This window comes from Falco peregrinus, chromosome 10, assembly GCF_023634155.1.
Source record: "Falco peregrinus isolate bFalPer1 chromosome 10, bFalPer1.pri, whole genome shotgun sequence".
Lineage (NCBI taxonomy): Eukaryota > Metazoa > Chordata > Aves > Falconiformes > Falconidae > Falco > Falco peregrinus.
In genome coordinates, this window is record NC_073730.1 from 6,084,915 (window position 1) to 6,098,440 (window position 13,526).

Consider the following 13,526-nt stretch of genomic DNA (forward strand, 5'->3'; position numbering starts at 1 on the left):
TGCAGCACCGCTCTGCTGCTCCCCATCCACTGAACAATTCTCATTCAATGGAAGTCAAGTTACATTTCAGGAAATAATGAGGTCTGCTAATTAAGTCTGGCCTAAGACGACAGCAGTCTTAAAAGGGAAAAAAAAAAGCGCCAACTCAGATATCCCCAAAATGTGTACATTTGCTGCTTATTACCTGCAAAGGGAAACCATTAATTCTGCACAATGCCAAGATCACAGGTCAGTGCCATTGTCTTATTGCACACATCTAGAGGAAATTATCTTTTTAATGATAAAACACATAAGTCATGACCTGCTTTGTCCCTAGGAGCTGAGTGGGAAATGCTGGGCTGACACTTTCCATACTCTGAATGCCGAAAGCAGGTACCTGACAGCAAATGCCAAATCCAGGCTGTGCGAGTGAGAGGCAGGCAGGGGCTTCAGAGGGCTGAAGGCAGCAGATTGCCTTCAGCTGACACAAGACGGATCCCAGCCCGTACACAGGGAAGGGGTTTTTCCTCCCCAGCCACCCAGACAACTGAGTGACAGTGACACCGGGTGCTCAAGCTGGTGGAAGCCACGGGGAAAGAGACCACTGGGTCAGTCCTGGGAGGCAAAGACTGTCACTACGTGTTTTAACTCTAACAAAAGGCAACAGAGAAGACCCCCTCCTTGCCCCTTGCATCCATCAGCTGCTGTCCCAAGACAGCATGTGTTGCAGTAACAGGACAAAGCGACAGCCTAGAAAACCAGGAACATCAGGTCCAAGGGGTCCCAAAGGAAATCTGTATCAACGTACCACACCCGCAGCTTCCCCACCTTCTTGTCTTTCATCACCTTCCCAGATTTATTTATCCATGACAGTAGGTGGGGCTGCCAGCATGTCTCCTGTGCTGTCCCCTGCCCAGATAACTGCAGAGGGAGGCTGGGGCAAGGAGGGCCTGGCACCATGCATATTTCAGGGGAACAGCAGAAGGCTGGGAACAGGCCCACCATGTCCTCCTACTGATTTGGCTGCTTTTTCTATTTCAGAATTTCAGGAGCATACAAGACCTACCCACCCTCCAGGCCTGAATTTTGCCATTAGACCCAATGTGACCCACCAGCGTGGAGTTGTCTAGGGGCCACAGAGCAGCTTGTGGTGTAAAGAGCAGGCTATGGCAGCCCAAACCTCTCCTGCCACTGGAGCAACACCCCTCCCTAACCTAAGTCCCAATTCTCCAGAAGAAAATTTATCCAGTGGAGGGGTAAGGGAGGGCACTGGAGCCCTGGTTCATTTCTTGACCCCTGCTGACATGCTGAACTTCAGCCTGTCTTTATTACAGACAACTTTCCTGGTAAGCTCCAAACAGAGACTGAGCCGCACTGACCAGACTTGGAAATGCAAAAATGCAAACGAGGAGGAGCTCAAACCATCAGGAGGGAAGCACTTCATTTGAAAGAGGAGAAAAATCTAGGTGAAAAGATCAGAAAGGACCTTTCAAATCCTAGATTGTCCTAAGGGACTCAGATACCTTTTCTATCCATCTGCAGCCTCCTGGAGATGGACATAAAATAAACCTAGTTGGTCACCAAGGTCCACCCAGGAAGATGTCCCCACCACCAGCAGCTCCCTGTTCCGTGGATGAGTAGGTGGGCTCCCTCCTCCAGCCCGCTTCTCGCTGTATTTCCAGACGAACCCACACTTGCTGCTACCAAGTGTCTGTTCTGCAATAAAGAGCAATAAACATGCCAGAGTAATTAATGTCTTAACAACTTATTACAATCCTCAGATAATTAATCACAAAAGCTAAACATGCTGTCTCACCCTCCTAATGTGTTAATGCTCTAATTATTATGCCTCAATTAAGGGAAAGTCAGCGCTCCTTGCTTAGAAGTGCATGTTTAATAAGGGTGCTTGAATGCAGGCAAGTTGAAGTGGGAACGGAGGGTGACGGGGGTTAAGGAAGAGGACACCATTTTTAATGAGGTTTCATGGGTGGCTCAAGGCAAGGAATTGACAGCCCCTGTCTGGGATCTCACACCCGACTGCACGTGGAACTGGGGGCCATCTGCGGTGGCTCTGTGCTCTGCTTCCCGCCGGGCTATTTATAGGAGAAGCAGCACGTGGGGCACAGAGGAGGCAGGAACTGGAGATGAGCAGTTACGCTGTGGATCTGGCCGGCGCCAGGCAGCAGAGCCAGCAGCTCACAGAGCAGTCAGCAACAGGAGTAGGTAGGCTCCTCTATCCGGCCCCCTTCTTGCTCTATTTCCAAACCCACAGGCACTTGCCACGGCTCCCGTCCCACGTGAAGCATCCCCGTTGCCCAAGCCTCTCCAGCACAGTCCTGTTTCCATGGGGCACGTTGCCTCCAAAATCAAGCTAGCTCTCTGGGCCATCCATGGAGATAATAGCCCTGAAACCCAGGATTATTCTTGGGATGTGGCAGATCAGCTCATCTGATTTCAGTCATTGCCTGGTGGTTTTCCACAAGTCCTTGTCGTATGAAGGAAAAGAAAGCCATGTTTCCAAGAGCACACCACCATTAAAACATTCTTGTTTTATAGACAGGGAAACCAAAGGTCAAAGGAGAGATTCTGCAAGGGACTTTGTGGTGGTTACTACTGAATCGGCCTTTCTGGTGCCTGGCCCTGAACCTTGCTGGATGTTGGGAAACCTCAGAAAGAGGTTCTTGGTGGTGAGGAGCTTGAGCAGACTACAATGATGAAGGTTATAGGGGGACTTGGACCCCTCACTGTGCGATAGCAGGAGGTCCCTGCTGCACTTGAGAGACACAGCTCTGCACCCATATGACCCTCGTTCTTCAGGAAGACTTGGTACAAAGTATAGTCAAGGCAAAGACGGCATCACCTCCATCCCAGTCTGCAGAAGTGATGTCTCTAGAGAGCAAAGGACTCCAGACGTAGGACTCTGTGAGAGAGTGAAGCAATGCAGTGCAACGAGGCAGGCATGGGAAGCTGGAACCAGGATGGCCAGGCTCCAGATCTTGGTATCCTACAAGAAGCTGCAACAGAAGAATGGCTGGAGCCCAAGACTCCCAAACAAAGCCTATAAAAATTTTCTTTTTCAAATAAAAAGCTTTTGAAACAACTCCCCCACTCAAGTGGGTCTTCAAACACAAGAAAGCTCTCCCTGAACCAGCGTGGTTTCTGTTCCATCTAAGCTTTTTTAAATTTCTCAGACAAATTAATCACCAGAAGCACTTGCAGCTTAGGTTTGACTGGCAAACGATTGCATTTCCTCAAGAAATAACACACTGTGTAGGTTTGGATGGTTCCCTCTGAGGAGCAAGGCGGAGGGAATAAGAAACAAAACAAAACAAAGCAACCCGGAGGGGACATGAATTTTAAAACCCATGAACAGTTTCAGTTTTCAAATAATCAAAATGAAAAAATATTTCATAGTCACTTCCACAAAAATAATTCTGTCACCTTGATTCTTTGGTGATGCCTCACAAAAAACAAAAGCAATCTCTCCATCTCTGCCCACTTCACCTACAGCACCTCTGAGACAGCAACCTGCCAGCTGAGTGGAGAAAAGGGCTGATGTCTCCCCATAGAGACAGCCTGCGGATTCCCCCAGGGATGAGGGTTCCAAAAGAAGACTTGTGTGTTGGGCCTCTCTCCACGCTGCCTTCCATTCCAGCATTAGTCTTGACCTGCCCAGACTTTTCTTCATCTCTTTGATGAGGAAGACTTCAGACATCCAGCCCTAGTTCCCTGCACTTGGCTGGAGGTACCACAGACCTTTACCTCAGCAGCTTCGTTTTGCAAGTTGCTGCACCGGGAATCCACCAGCACTGAACCCATCCTGCAAAACCTGACCATCCAGGTCAGGGCCATCAAAACCACTGACATCTGAGCAAACACAGCCTCACTAGGGAGATACAAGGTATATGATGCCTCTTGAGGAACCAGAGGATCTTTCTGCTGCTGTTTACACTGACAGGAGTTTTCTATAGCTGTTGGCATTGACATTGCTCCTCTGTGCTGAAGATGGCTGTGCTCAGAGACGAGGCTGTTGCCTTCTTTCTTTTCAATCATACTATCCAGGTCTCTCAGGCACTGCAAGAAAGCAGCTAACTGCTTTTGGACCTCTCCCTTCTTGCCACCACCATCAAATCAGTGGTCACTTGAAAATATGAGCCATTACTTCAATTCCAGGGCTAGAAATTTTGGTTTGGTTATACTAGGTTTGACCTATTCAAAAGCATCAAGTCAGATGACTACCTGGTGCTAGGAGGTTTGGAGAAGTTGACTGGCTTATGTTAGTATGTGTGGGGTTGGAAAAAGCCATTTATTTAGAAAACTGCAGTAACACACAGCTCCTGTGCCAAGGTATTTTCCCTGGGATGCTCCGGGTCCCATTTAGCCCATACCCACCACCAGGACGAGGCAAGGCAACAAACCTGAGCCTTCCTCCCAGTACAGAGGACCGATGTCCCCAGTAACCCTCACTCTGCCCAGCCTGAGCGTGCTCCCATTCACACTGGGGCAGATGAAACGGAGAGGGGAATCCCCGTGCCCCTTTGCACCTTTCCCTGCTGACCTCAGGATCAGCTCCTTGGCGCGAGTCACAGCCCAGGGTATGCTCCCAGAGATCCTCACACAAAACACCGGCAGCCAGCAGCCGCACGCGGGCACGTTCCCAGGGGCCAGGAGCAGGGCTTGAACGTTGAGGGCAGCCTCTGGAGGAGAGCAGGTAACCATTAGGTGAATAGATACAAAACGTAATGACCATCACACAAAACGGCATCACTGCTTCCCAGAAAAAGACTGGACCACAAAGCTGGTGCCACCAGAGCCCAGACGTCCCCAACACTACCTCACAGCCCCCTCCAACAAAAGCTTTCTGAGCTCGGCTTTCCCACTCCCTCCGCCTGCTGCCTTTAAGATGGCGTGCAGCACGACAGCTGGGAAACCCAATCTGGTCCAAATTTTGTTACAACCCTGCTGGTTTTTATTCTTGTTTACCAGCATTAATTTTAATGGCTTCCCCTACATTAACTTTGTCCTGAACCGGTCAGAGGAAAATTCCTGCTCACTTGCCTTCTGCAGAACAGCCTGGGTAATTTTCCCTTGTCACATAACGGCCCACCTGGGCTCCTCAGGAATGACAGCCACACTGTGTACTTTGTTGAGGGCAATAAACTTCCCAAAGCTGGGGGAGGAGGATTTACATATCCCTGAACACACTGTCCTTTCTTTGTTCAGTTTGGGTCTTGGTTTGCGCTGATCCAGCAGGTGGAAATTTCTTCCTCCTGTTCAGCTCCGAAGGGAACTACCGAGCCTGAGCCAAGGAAACGTAACGATTCCAGGCAAAGCGGCAACCCCGTGTCTGAGCAGCTTTGGGCTGGGTTCATCACTGGACATCTGAGCCTCATTTTCCCCAGAATCATTCAAAATGCCTGTACAACAGGTCCTGAAAGAAATAACAGTGCCAGAATACACAGGGAGAATGTTTCGGAGAGGTGGGGAGCAGGAAGAGAGAACACCTTGGCCTCCACGCCAGCCCTCTGCTCTGCGATGCACACCGCATCCCTTGCCGGGAGCTGAGCATCGCCCAGCAGGCAGTGGCCCCACTTGTGCTGTCTCACGTGTCCCGCACACCTTCCTTCGCAGCAGGGAGCAGAGGTGAGGATGATGCAATGCCTGAGCTTTCCCTCTCCTGTCCACTCTCCCTCTTCTCACCTCCAGCTCCTTCCAGCCACCATCTTTGGCTTCTTTCAGGAGACATCACAGCTCCATCCAGGCTGGGCTCTGCAGGAGAAATAAAGATTGTCCTTTCCGTTGCTTGCCAGATGCTGTGACCTGTGATCCCTCTTCTTTCTCCAGCTCACAGGAAAGTGTGATGGCTCAGGCCAATGGGAAGGAAGAGAAACACTCAGGATTCTTTCAGCGCCTTTCTCTCCCATTAAAAAAACAGGGCAACAGCTCTTCCCACCAAAGAAATTGCAAGGGTTTGATTCAGGCACGTTTCCAAAGTTTTCTGTCCCTGACAGCATAAAAAAGGAATATGGTTACACCAAGGGAAGCTATTTGATGTATCACATGATGCCCATACTTTAAACATACAGATGTTCCTTCCATGCTCCAAGGGGCAATTTGGAAGACAGAGGACTCAAAAAATCCCACTATATCCAACCACAAGCACCTGGGCTGCTGTAGCGAGAGTGTTGCCATGGAAAGATGAGGAAGGCAGCAGTGAGATGGCTGGAGTATTCCTTCTAATTAACATGAAGAATTTTGACTGCTCTGCTGTGTTTTCTCCAAGAGCCTAGCAACCACCACAAAAAGTGTTATTCACACATCTGAGAAGTGTTTAGCAGGGTCACATGTGTAGTAAGCGATGTGAGGAGCGAGGGATACCTCTCCAGACAAGGCCCCTTGAGCTTGGGCACACTGCACATATGCAGCTTGGACATCTCCACTCCTGCTCCAGGAGGCTCACACGCTGGGTGCAGGCAGCCATCGGACCACACGGGACACCACAGTGATACCGCAGGGCGAGGGAGGGGGTGACATGCAGGTGATGGAGCCACTGCTGCAGGGAGGAGAAGACCTGAAGTAGGAACTAGATTCCCTACCTTCATGGGACAGAACAGGGCAGCTTGTCATCGCACAGTTCAGAGGTCCTGGCTGGAGAATCCCCACCACCCACAGTCTCCCCTATGTAGAAACAAGCTTGTCAGCCTGCTGTGAGGGTTCATTTCAAATGTACTGTTTCCACCAAGACACCTGCTACCCTGCCCTAATAAAACAGAAGAAACAAGACCTTCAAGATACCTTGCAACACCTCTACTAGGCACTAAAGAGTTAGTCAGAGGCCACAGCATCCTAACTTCTTCCACCCGCTGAAGTAAAGAAAAGGCAGATACTCCACATGTGCCAGTCTAGCCTCTTGCACAAAAGGGGCACTACAAACTGACAAAGAACAGCTTCTGCCCATTCATTAAGTTCTTGGCATTAACTGATTTCTCTCCAACCAAGCCATAAAACCCAAAGCTGCATGCAGGCAGCATCCTAAAATATCCTTGTAAATCTCAGCCACCACATTCATTAATTACAACCCAGTGATAGTTCAGGCCATTAGTTCTGGATGGTAACTTCATTTATTCCCACGTTAATGCTTGATGTCAGTGGTTATCTCATTACCACTCTATTACTTACCTACTTAATCCATCATTGCAACCCAAGCCAGAAGGGAGGAGCAGAGTTTGCCCTGCGTCTGTAGGAAGACAATGCATCAAGTGTAGAGCACCTAGGAATCACAAACAAAACACTTCGCTAATCTGCAGCTGAGGTTATATCTATTAAGAGGAGGAAATGACACAGATGAGTGCTGTTAGGAACACAAACACATTCCAACATTGAAAAATTGTCGATATGGAGGATTAAGTTTCCTATTAAATCAGAACCAAAAGCTTTTGCAAGAATGGAAACACATATTATCAGTCACAGAAAAAAAATTACCTGCCCTCCTCCTCATTGGACTCTCCTTCTTCCAAACCCCAGGCCAGATTTGAACAGCTTCTGCCTCTTGCGTGCTAAACAGTTTGAAAAGGAGATGGGTCAGAGTATGGGCACTGGGAGCTGCTCCCGGCTGAATGCTCCAGAAAACGTGCAGGCAGCATTGCAGATACCACTAGCCCTTAGCGCTGGTGAAAATACACCTGAAGCCATGTAAAGGTACAATAGTTATTGGCATTTCAATGCACACCCAGCTGGAGTTCCTCTTCTTTGGTGAGCAGGCGCTTCCAAACACGTGCTGTAGTGCACCTGCCGCCCTCCTGCCTGTCCCAGGACTTAACTGCACGTGCTGATCCAGCCTCATGGGTCTGGTCAGGGTGTTTCAGCACAGCAAGACCAACAGCTTCCCCTGTCTCACTCCCTCCTTCTTCCACCAAACAGTCTGGCTGGAGACAGAGTTTCATTCTTCCCCTGCTTAAATGAGAAAAAGGGAAGCTGTTTTTATGTTGTCAGGCTGTGAAACCAAGATGTGAGCTAGGGAAAGCGTTCCAAGGAACACTTCCCTTGCAGTAAGGCCGGTTCTCGTAAGAGCAAGGAAAGCACCTCTGCTCTGCCCATATACGAGTCCCACACTATAGGGCAGGTGACTGTGTTTTCCTGCTTCTAAGTGACATGATATGGAAGGACTGGAATCCTCTAACGTGGAAGAAGCTGATGCCACAAAAGCAAGGCAGAGAAAGAAGACACAGCCCCAAGGTGATGTCAGGAGTAAAATATCAGTATTTTCCTCTGTGATCAGTAAACCCCCAGCTAACACGACTGTGCTGGCAAAAGTGGACTCTAAATGGTGCCGTGCCGGAGCAACCAACAGGGCAAGCCTGCAAGATGCCACAAACAGATGTAATTAAAATACCTTTTCTGCCCTGCTCTCCATCCCCTCAGCAATGAAATCCATTATAAAGCGTGGAAAGAAAATTATTTAAAATGTCCCTGAAGCTAAGTTGTTGACACCAGTGTAGACAGATGGATTTTGATACACCCTTGATTAAACAGCTTTCTGCAGAAGCCAAAGAGGGCAGGAAAGGAGCTGGGTGATGAGCCAGAGAACCACCCTAGAAACGGTAGCTATTGCACAGAAAAAGCAAGTGCTGTTGCAGGGGAAAGCTGCCCCGACAACCAGCCAGAGCCTAAAACAGCCTCATCCCCCTGGGAAGCAGGCTGCAACCCTCTGCTTCAGTGCCAGGCTCCTGTTCCTGAGCATTCTGCTCCAAGTCAGGCCAGCAATACCACACACATCGCTGCTTCCAGCCTCCGATGAAAGGCTGCGGTGAAAGCAAGCAACAGAAAGTCTCACACAGTGCTCAGCCTGTAGCAGGGCCAGCAATACTTCCATTTCCCATGGAGTTACACATCACGGAGGGATTCTCCAGGGTGCGGTAAGATACCGGCTCCAAGCAGTTTTCCCCACAGGCATTCACAACATCTCTTTCTTCCTTGCTCTCTCACACACAGATGCTCTTGGACTGATAAGGATTGAACTCCCTTGGCAGAGAGGGGCAAAGATGAAGTCTTCTCCCTGGCCCTCTATTTATATCAAGCTGGTAGGAACTCGTTATCTTTAAAATCTCTGGCACGTACAGCTGCAATCAGCCATCAGGCCGGAAAGTTATTAGGGGTGGGCAAGAAAGGAGCCAAAACCACATTAAAGCTGTTTTCTCAGGGAAGCAAACGAAAGGCAAGAAGGAAGGGTGTTACAGCTGGGTGTGGGCATCTGACCTGTCCACCTCTTAGAGACCTCAGAGAGGAAACCCAGGGAGGACAGAGGGTCAAAGATAGTTGCAGAGCTCAAAGCATGGCCTGGAGATACCTACAGCACCCAGAGCTGAGGTTCAACATCGTGAGTGAGCGCACACAGGCTCTGCAACCCTGGGTGCTGCAGGCATAGGGGGTCATGGAGCAACTCAAACTAGTGACCACTGCTTATCAGTCCTATGCCAGTGTAACTCTGGCCCGCTCTGGTGGCCAAGAGCTCTGCGGTTGTTGTTAGACAGTAGAAAAGGCTCGCAGGCATGTCCCACAAGAAAAGGGGCTTTCCCGTCAAATATTCCTCAGGCTTTAGGTACAAAGGTACTTGATAGAAGATTCCACATGATGAAAGATTTACAAAGCAGAAAGTATAAGATACTCAGTATCACCAGCTCCTGCAGGTAGTCAAGCCCCTGTTTTTGCACAATATTAATCTCTTATTCCTACCTATTTCAGATGGTTCAAACAGAAGCTTCACATGTTTAATTCCCCCTGCTCTCTCCCATGGCCTGAAAGAAATTGAGGCAAGCAGCAACAATCCCATATCTAGCATCCATTTTATTATTTTTCTAGGACTTGGCTGCGAGTGCCCTGTGCAAACCTGACACTTGGGAACCCTCAGCTGCTTGTTTTTCTACGCACTTTGAGACTGAGGTGGCTTTTGGTCCCTGTTCTGCTCAATGCAATGCTCAGAGCCCTGCTTCATAACCACAGTATCACTGATCTTCAGATCTGCAAATAACCGAGAGGCAGCTGAGCTCCCTTCTGAGTCATCAGAAATCCAGCCCCATGCTAACAAAGGAACAGCCCAGCCAGCCACAGAGAGCACTGCATCCCCAGCTTTCCTGCAGCGGTTTAGTCTGGGCAAGTGTAATCGTGTCTCCAACAAGCAAGCAGGTGTTTTAAAAGTTCACCAATGCATTTCAATTAACCATGTTTTTAAACGCTCTTCACACCCAGCCCAAGTGAAAATACAACTGCATCTCAGACAGAGAATGGGGTGCCCTTCCACAGGGTATCACAGCTGCTTGTAGCCCCCATTTTTGTACCCGGGAAAGGACTGAGGTGGGGGAAGCACCTTTATCTTAAGGCTGTTTAAGCAAAGTCTCACATCTTTTAAAATAGGGCAAGAAGGTCACATTTACTGCTTAGCAACTTTTTTCTCTCCCAAAAAGTCACCACCCCAAACTTGCCATGGCCATGATGTGTATGTGGGCACCCACGCACAGAGAGGAAGGAGCAGCTGGTCCCTGCCTTAGTCTCTGATAGTCCGTTCAGAAGCTGACAGTTGAGCATTTTATTCCCCTGCAGATAAAACACATCAGTTGAGCACACCCAGGGAAGTAGCAGGACCAGAGCAAATTCCCAGAAAAAGCCTTGGCAGCGTTCCCCCTGCTCTGCGGCTGCGAGTGAGATGGAGTAACGGAGCACGACACATGGAGCAACAGAAGCTGAACAATGCACGTGTTACTGCAAGGAAAATTAACAATATTAGGGGGGAGGGGGAAAGGGAAAGCTCTTGCTAGCAAATATTTATTAAAACACAATCTTATCCTCATCTGACCCTAATTCCGAGTAAAGAAAGCTGGACAGGCTGCTGGTGCATTCAGGCGATATCGCTGACCATTCATGTATATAATTGCCCAGGAGGTCCCACAACCAGCCCCTTGCCTTTCCTCTGGCATCTTAAGATGCATCAGTTTAAGCCACCAGTATTTTTAAGTCCGCTCAGTCTCACTCTCCAGGCTTCCAGAGTCCTCTCACATAGTCAAAGCATCTCCCAGTCACCCCAGAAGACTCCCAGACCAGCTAGCTCACCATGCATCTTGTTCAGCGTTGCCTGTCTTGGATACAAAAGGACACACTGCTCACGAGCCCTGCAGTCCCCACAGATCTCCTTCCACATGTCTCCAACGGGGAACAGCAAGGGATGTACTTCCCATCCAAGGCAGCCCACTGAGCAAGCCAGTGTGCTCCACAAAGAGGAGACAGACATCTGCTGCCCTCAGTAGGGTTTGGGGGTCTACCTACCCTACCAGCAGCTACACAGCTACCTCAAAGCAGCACAGGGAAGACCAGATTTCACCCAGTTTAGGGACCGCATGTGTAAGGAATCTTGGGAAAGCTAGACAAGTGCCGAGTGGTTTGACAGACTCCTGGAAAAGGCCACCACTGCTGACCACTCAGCAAGCAAAGGGCTTGCTGCAGTGTCCCTAGCAGTCGTCGGCCATAAAGTCTAATCACACGGCATAATAGTATTCCTTAAATATGCTTTATATTTAAAAAAGAATGAAGAACCAAGGGGAAAACATACTGTGATGGAAGGGGAGAGCTGAAGTTCAACCACTCTAAGAAACCCTAAAGACAAACGCACATTTCACATCTTGAAATCCGTAAGAGTTGATTTTCTGTTCCTCAGCTTCAATCGCCTCTTTGCTAGTGAGATTTGGCACTAGCCCAGGCCTCCTGAGGAAGCAGAGACAAGGATTTTCCAAAGGATTTGTCACCCACATCTCCTCCCGCAATACTTCCTTGGGGATTTTCTAATGAGCAAGGCTCTCCTTTGAAAAAAAAAAAAAAATTGCTTTTAAAAGACAAGGCCACAGCCACAAGAAACCCGACAGCAATATTTCTGCCTGAGCCGTAGCTCCAAGCCCAGTGCTCACCTGCAAGCCCTGCTGCCCTCCACCTGTTTAAGGAGGATGTTTTCATTATTGTTCAATTTGCAATGAGTTTAGCTTCGTGTCCTTCATTGGATTATTTTTATATTTAATGTCCTCTCCTCTTCTTTTTATAGACTGGTAATCTGAGTCCCTTGGTAAGGCTGAGTAATCTTGATCAGATTTTAATCAAAGCCAGCCAGATCCTCAGCTGCCAGTATTGATGCACCTGCCTTTAAATATTTGAACGATACCAGTTTACCCTGGTGAGGTACGGGCCCCGTCCGTCCAGAAAATTTAAATTCCTTCCTATGCATCAAGCTAAAACAACAAGACAGAAGCAGTAACCTGCTGCGAAGAGGTTTTAGTTTATAAAACCAATACGCAGGATTTCAGAACTAAATGAAAATCTGAGATAATCCCTCCCCAAATCCAGCCTGGGAAAAGCACTCCGGACAGATCAGTATCAAGTAAGTTCTTAAAACACACTTTTTCCTCCTGTGAAAGCTACCATCAAGTCAGAGTCGAAGGGAAATTACCCACAGTGCCTCACTCCTTGACATGACCCAGATAATTCATGTTTTCCACCCATAGAAAATGCCTATTTTACCTGCGCAGGCTTCTTCAGGAGGGACCTGCTTCTGCTTTGTTCAGCAATGACCCTTGTGTCACTGGCAAAGCCCAGCATCCAAAATCAGCATATTAGTTGGAAAATAATGAGATTTCTGAAACACAAAATGTTGGCTCCATTTTCCTTACCTTTAAAGATGCTATCTGCCAGCGTCCCTCTGCAAATCAGAAAGATAAAAAAAGCACTTAGATGAAAGAGAGTCTCATCTAATCGCCTGACTCCAGGAGATGAGCTTGAGGTGGAGATGGGGCTGTCCCACAGAGCTTGTCAGTATTTGGAGTGCAAACAGCATCCACGTGAAGCCAGAAACAGATGATTACCTAAAACACTCTGTTAAAGGTCAGACAAGCCAGTTACACTCATTTATTTTCACATCTGGGGGTAAACTCCTGAGAAACATTAGGGATTTTGCAGGTTCTTCTTTGGTCATTTCCACCGAAGCAGAGGTTACATCAAAGGCAGCACATCTGGTGCTCACACAAGCAGCACCTGAGGAGTTGCGCCAGTGCATCACAACAAATCTGCATTTCCATCCTTGCTGCTAGAGTGCCGTAAGGCCTTCAGGGTTTGTCAGAACCACGCTCTAGTTTGGGCCCAGTCCTGAACAGGAGGAGGAGAACAACTGGAGGATCTCAGTCCCTCCTTCCCTCAGGAGGTTGAGGACTCCTACTCATCTTTTCCAGCTGCTGGCTGGACCTGCCCTCCCTTCTGCCTCCAGCTGGGCTAGCTTTGCAAGCAGGCAGGCTGGGATCAAACCCTCCCCTGCTCACGGCTGTCACTGCCATCCTGTTTCACAACCAGGTATCTCAGCTTTGTTCTCCACACCCCAAAGTCAAGCTGGAGGAAACAGAATCACTTGCAAAAGCCCAAGACATAGCCCAGCCCCTGAACTGCACTTGGATCCATATCACGTCCTTCACGCAAGTCCAGTAAAACCAGTGACCCATTGAACTAAGTAAATACTATAGGAT

General features: G+C 48.7%; 1 long non-coding RNA gene across 2 annotated transcripts; it reads right to left on the bottom strand.

Moving 5' to 3' along the window:
* Positions 1-102: 102 nt before the first annotated feature.
* LOC114010545 (uncharacterized) lies at positions 103-7,924 on the bottom strand. Of its 2 annotated transcripts, none has more exons than XR_003552012.2 (4): positions 7,462-7,924; positions 7,159-7,249; positions 6,576-6,739; positions 103-1,695 (listed from the first exon to the last, which is right to left on the bottom strand). It is a non-coding gene; the product is annotated as an uncharacterized LOC114010545 (long non-coding RNA). The 2 variants fall into 2 exon arrangements; XR_003552011.2 differs by lacking the exon at positions 103-1,695 and adding an exon at positions 4,934-5,748.
* Between the last annotated feature and the right edge of the window lie 5,602 nt (positions 7,925-13,526).